This window comes from Erythrolamprus reginae, chromosome 7, assembly GCF_031021105.1.
Source record: "Erythrolamprus reginae isolate rEryReg1 chromosome 7, rEryReg1.hap1, whole genome shotgun sequence".
NCBI lineage: Eukaryota > Metazoa > Chordata > Lepidosauria > Squamata > Dipsadidae > Erythrolamprus > Erythrolamprus reginae.
The window spans coordinates 7,665,585-7,671,851 of NC_091956.1; the positions used below are offsets into that span (position 1 = coordinate 7,665,585).

The 6,267-nt window shown below is 49.3% G+C and overlaps 1 protein-coding gene across 1 annotated transcript in view; it reads right to left on the minus strand.

The window, feature by feature from the left end:
* Positions 1–5,166, minus strand: part of CNOT6L (CCR4-NOT transcription complex subunit 6 like) — a 61,623-nt gene extending 56,457 nt beyond the window's left edge. The window contains exon 1 of the mRNA XM_070756922.1: positions 4,736–5,166. The gene's annotated coding sequence lies outside the window, so the exon portion shown is untranslated. The remainder of the gene's footprint in view (positions 1–4,735) is intronic.
* Positions 5,167–6,267: the final 1,101 nt, after the last annotated feature.

The following is a 6,267-nucleotide window of genomic DNA, read 5'->3' on the forward strand; positions in this document are numbered from 1 at the left end:
TTATTATTAATTTATTAGATTTGTATGCCGCCCCTCTCCGAAGACTCTGGGCGGCTAACAACAATAAAGAAGACAATGTAACAAATCTAATATTTTTTTTAATTATTATTATTTATTTAGATTTGTATGCCGCCCCTCTCCGCAGACTCGGGGCGGCTCACAACAAAGTGAAAAAACCATTTACAACAAATCTAAATTTCTACTAAAAACATTTAAAAAACCCATTTTCTAAACACACATACATACACACATACCATTCATAAATTGTATATGCCCGGGGGAGATGTCTCAGTTCCCCCATGCCTGACGACACAGGTGGGTCTTAAGGAGCTTACGAAAGGCAAGGAGGGTGGGGGCAACTCTGATATCTGGGGGGAGCTGGTTCCAGAGGGTAATCTAAAAAAAACCCAATTTAAGAGACCAATCATACAAACAAGCATACCATGTATAAATTCTATAAGCCTAGGGGGAAGGGGGGGGAAATTTCCCCCCTGCCTGACGACAGAGGTGGGTTTTAAGGAGCTTGCGAAAGGCAAGGAGGGTGGGGGCAACTCTGATATCTTGGGGGGAGCTGGTTCCAGAGGGTCGGGGACGCCACAGAGAAGGCTCTTCTCCTGGGTCCCGCCAAATGACATTGGCACACGTGCCACACGGAGACATATCAGTGGACATGCAAGCTCAGGCCCAGTGTGCATACATGCGCTGGTCAGCTGATTTTCAGGCCTTCTGGGCCCACTAGGAGTCAGGAAACAGCCTGTTTTCAGCCCCCGGAGATGGTGAGAAGGCCCATTTTATGCTCTCCCCAACTCCAGAGCTTTTCTAAGAGCCTGGGGAGGGTGAAAATGGCTTCCTCCACCCCACCCCCAGAGGCCCTCCGGAGGCTGGAAATGTTCCATTTGCCAACTTCTGGTTGAACCAGAAGTTCCTTTTTTTTTTAAACTCCCCCAGGCTTCAGAGCCTTTCTAGGAGCCTGAGGAGGGCAAAAACAGCCTTCCCCATGTCACCCAGGAGGCCCGAAATGGCCTGTTTCCCAACTTACGTTTGCTGCCCATATCATTCCCAACATTTTCCCGCACTTATTGCATCTGCTGATTGCATCCGCCCTATTTAGGGTGACTCGTTCTCTCCTTAATGTAGGGGAAACGGAAGAGCCCCTGCAGGGTAGAACTGAGAAGTCTGCTCGGTTTCTATCGGATAAAATTGTTTGGATGCACCTGGACTCCGATTGGGCAATTCCAAACGAAATGACAGGGGCAGGTCTTAGTTCTATTATATGGGATAAATTTGAGCCTGTGACCATAGTTCCCTCTAAGCCAGAGGTCTTCAAACTTGGCAACTTTAAGATTTGTGGACTTCAACTCCCAGAATTCTCCAGCCAGCATAGTTGGCTGAAGAATTCTGGGAATTGAAGTCCACAAGTCTTAAAGTTGCCAACTTTGGGGACCCCTGCTCTAAGCTGAGCAGTGAGCAATCGCTCACTTAAAAATCATCATCAACTCAGAGTTTTCCAAACCTGCCCAGAAGCCGAGAGGGAAAGAGTGAGAGGGAAGAAGAGAGAGAGGAAGAGAGAGAAACAGATAGAAAAGAGGAAGGAAAAGAGAAAGAAAAAGAATGGGAGTAAGGAAGAGAGAAAGAAAATCAAAATCTAGTTTGAAACTAGCTCAACTATTTAAGTGGCATTTTGATATTGATAGAGTTGCCCTATTATGAGCTCACTGTTATAGACACACAGTACAGTATTTTATTTTGAAATTCTCTGAGGCAAAACAGGGTGGGTTTTTTATTTGTTTGTTTGTTTGTTTATTATTTCTGTGCCGCCCAGTCCCGAAGGGACTGCCGCTCAGACACTATACTTTTCAGCCCACCCGCAAATAAAATTAGAGGGAACACTGCCTGTGACTCCTGAGGAAATAGACAAGGCTGTGGAAGCTATGAGTTCCTCCACTTGTTTGTTGGACCCGTACCCCTTCAGGCTGGTTTCAACCAGCAAGGGGGTGACATGAGGCTGACTTCAGGTTTTAGTTAACATGTCCTTGAGTGAGGGGTTCCCCCCCGCAACCTTTAAAGGAGGCGGTGGTGAGACGCTTTCTCAAGAAGCACTCCCTGGATCCAGCGGAATTAAAAAACTTCCATCCAGTGGGACAAAAAGATGTGGGAAAGATTGTAGAGAAAGTGGTGGCACGTCAACTCCTATGGTCATTGGAGGAAACAGATTATTTGGACTCTTTGTCAATCTGGCTTCAGACCTAGCTATAGCATGGAAACTGCTTTGGTCATGCTGATGGATGTTCTGGGCGAGCCCGAGACGCGAGCCATTCCTGTATCTTGGTGCTACTTAACCTCTCAGTGGCTTTCGATACCATTGACCATGATATCCTTTTGGGACAATTAAGGGCGCTAGGGTTGGGAGGCACTGTGCTGCGGTGGTTTTCCTCCTAGTTCTCTGGTCGTTCACAGACAATGCTGGCAGGAGGACAGAGGTCGACCCCTTGTTTGTGGGGTACCTCAGGTCTCGGTCCTCTCTCCCCTCCTATCTATCTATCTATCTATCTATCTATCTATCTATCTATCTATCTATCTATCTATCTTATCCTATCCTATCCTATCCAATCCAATCCAATCCAATCCAATCCAATCCAATCCAATCCATCCATCCATCCATCCATCCATCCATCCATCCATCCATCCATCTATCTATCTATCTATCTATCTATCTATTTGATTTGTATGCCGCCCCTCTCCGTAGACTCGGGGCGGCTCACAATACAATAAAACAGTTCATGACAAACCTAATAATTTACAATTTAAAATATTTTAAAACCCTATTATTAAAAAGACATACTGTACATACAAACATACCATACATAAATTATATAGACCCGGGGGAAATATCTCAGTTCCCCCATGCCTGACGACAAAGGTGGGTTTTGAGAAGTTTACGAAAGGCAAGGAGGGTAGGGGCAGTTCTAATCCCTGGGGGGAGCTGGTTCCAGAGAGTCGGGGCCGCCACAGAGAAGGCTCTTCCCTGGGGCCCGCCAACCGACATTGTTTAGTCGATGGGACCTAATCGGTCGCTGGGATTCTTGCAGCAGAAGGCGGTCTCGGAGATATTCTGGTCCGATGCCATGAAGGGCTTTTTAGGTCATATTTAATAGCTATATGAAACCACTGGGTGAGGTCAGCTGACATTTTGGGGTGAGGTAGCAACCATATGCTGATGATATCCAGTTGTATGTCTCCACCCCATGTCACTTAAGTAAAGCAGTGCATGTGATGTGCCTGGATGCTGTGAGGATTTGAATGGGTATCAACCGGATCAGACTTAACCCAGACAAGACCGAGTGGCTGCGGGTACACACAAAATTCTTCCTCTGGAGTGAACACATTTATTCAGAGTTGGAGTTTCCCTCCCCCTTGAATACAAACATTCTAAACATTAACTACAAATCTTGAAAAAAGCCTTTTGCAAGGGCCAAAAGGCAGGGTATAAAAGCCTACACAAATAAAAAACCTGGAAGACCACATTGTCGTGGATACATGTCACACTTGCACAAAGTCTTCAGAAGTGAGCATTGTTTCCTTCCATCTACTGTACACAGTTTTGGCTGAAAACATGTCACGTGGGACAAATGTCATGCAATGCGAAGCAAACTTGTAGACCGAGGTCTCTTGTAAGGAAACAGCCTTTTAACAACCCCGCAACACATACACACCCCAGAGCCATTCTCCTTCCTAAATTTTCACCCAGATTATATATTGGCAATAAGTTACGTGCTGTTATGGGGGAAGGCTCGCAACAGCAACTGGAATGGGAAGGGGAGGAAACCACATTACAGAGCAAAAGTAAAAGTTAGTGACATGGGGAGTTTTCCAAAGCAACTTCTGGGCCGCATGTGCAGCTGGAGTAACTTTTAAGGGTGAGTAATAGTAATAGGAAGGAAAAGAGAGGGAGAGAGGGGAGAAAGACAGAGAAAGAAAAGAGAGGAAGGAAGGAAGGAAGGGAGGGAGGGAGGGTAGTGTAGGGCAGTGTTTCCCAACTTTGGCAGCTTGAAGATATCTGGACTCCAACTCCCAGAAGTCCCCAGCCAGCATTTGCTGGCTGGGAAATTCTGGGAATTGAAGTTCAAATATCTTCAAGTTGCCACAGTTGGGAAACACCAGTGTAGGGTTTCCTGCCTAAGCAGGGGGGTGGACTAGAAGACCCCTATCCAACTATTATTATTATTATTATTATTATTATTATTATTATCATTATTATAGAAATAAGAGAAAGACAGACAGGCAGAAAGAAAAAGAAAGAGAGGAGGAAAGAAAGAAAGAAAGAAAGAAAGAAAGAAAGAAAGAAAGAAAGGCCTTTCCACACGTCCAAAGCGCGTGGAAGCACCGAAAAGGGGAAAGTTGCGGAACGAAACAAAACCCACCACAAACGCAATCCCGAAAAAAGCCAGGAAAGTTGTAATGCCAGCGAACACACCAAATACACAAACACACACACGGGCCTGCGCAAAACCTCGGCTGACACGCAACCTTCCCCGCGTGTCCGGCCAGCGCGTTCCCACACACACACACATACATACACGCCGGCGTGACTTAACGCGCGCTTGACCTCCCTTCTCCTCACGCCCGGGGTTCCCCCTCAGAGGCAGGTTGGCCGGCTAGCCGGGCCGGCATCCCTTGATCCCTTCCTTCCCTTCGCCGCCGACCAGGCCCCGTGTGGCCCTGCCTGGGCGCTCACCTGCATCCAGCCCCTGGGGCGTCTGTCGACGGGGCTGAGGCGGCTGCTCAGGCGGCGGGGCTGAGGGCGAGAAAGACATGCAGGAGGCAGCGGCCGGGCCGGGGCGAGCGCAGGGCGGGCTCGAAGAAGCCACGGGCCTGACGCGGCGGCGGGGAGGGGGGGAGGTTGGCGGCGAAGCGGGCAGGCGGACACCCCCCCGGGCTGTCTTTCCCTCCTCCTCCTCCTCTTTTTTTTCTCCTCAGGCCTCGCCAGCACCAGCAGTAGCAGCGACGGCGTCAGCGCGGGGATTACAGCCGAAGGAGGAGCCTGGCCTGCCTCGACGCCGCGGCGTGAAGAAGGAGGAGCGCTCAGTCCGTCGCCACCGCCGTCTCCTCCTCCTGCGGCGGCGCCTCTCCTTCCCGCCTCGCCGCCGCCGCCTTTCTCCTCCTCCTCCTCCTCCCGCGCCTCGCGCAGGCCCATTTCGCGCCATGGCGCGCGCCTTTTTCCTCCCTCCCCCCCAACCAACCATGAAGGGAACCCCCCCTCGCACGCGCTTTCCTCCTGTCCCCCCCCCCTCACCCACCGCCACCCCGCGCGCGCTTTCTCTCTCCGTGAGGGGAGCGCGCGCGCGCTTGCGCGATTCTCGGCCCGGCCGGTTCCTCGGGGCGTGTGGCGGGTCCCTCGTGCGCCCCCTCCCTCCTTCCTTCCCGCGCTTTTCCCCCCCGCCAGGGTAAGGCCTAGTTCGGGCCTAGCGGCCCAGGGGTTAAGTAAAGTAGGCTTTTCTGTGACATGTGGACTTCAACTCCCAGAATTCCTGAGCTAGCATGATGGGCTCAGGACTTCTGGGAGTTGAAGTCCACAAGTTGTAGAAGAGCCAACTTTGCCTACCCCCGGGCCCTAGCCTGAAATACTAGAGGAGAGCTGGCCTTAAGGGTGCCGGTGGGCTGCTGCAGGTGAAAAGGGGGACAGAAGGGGAAGGGCTTGGCCTTGCAACGTGTTATTTGTTTGTTTGTTTGTTTGTTTAATTAATTTATTAGATCCAATACATAATACACATTGACGAGAATAGATATGTAGTAATATAAGTAAAGAAAAGAATAGAAGAAAAGATATAAAAGTATAGGTGAACAAATTTGAAAGGAAGAAAAGATAAAGGAGAGACAATTGGACAGGGGACGGAAGGCACACTGGTGCACTTATGCACGCCCCTTGCTGACCTCTAAGGAACCTGGAGAGGTCAATCGTGGATAGTCTAAGGGGAAAATGTTGGGGGTTAGGGGTTGACACTACTGAGTCAGGTAATGAGTTCCATGCTTCGACACCTCGGTTGCTGAAGTCATATTTTTTACAGTCAAGTTTGGAGCGGTTAATATTAACTTTGAATCTGTTGCGTGCTCTTGTGTTGTTGCGGTTGAAGCTGAAGTAGTCATTGACAGCTAGAACGTTGCAGCATATGATCTTGTGGGCAATACTTAGATTGTGTTTTAGGCGACGTAGTTCTAAGCTTTCTAGATCCAGGATTGTTAGTCTATTTTCGTAGGGTATTCTGTTTT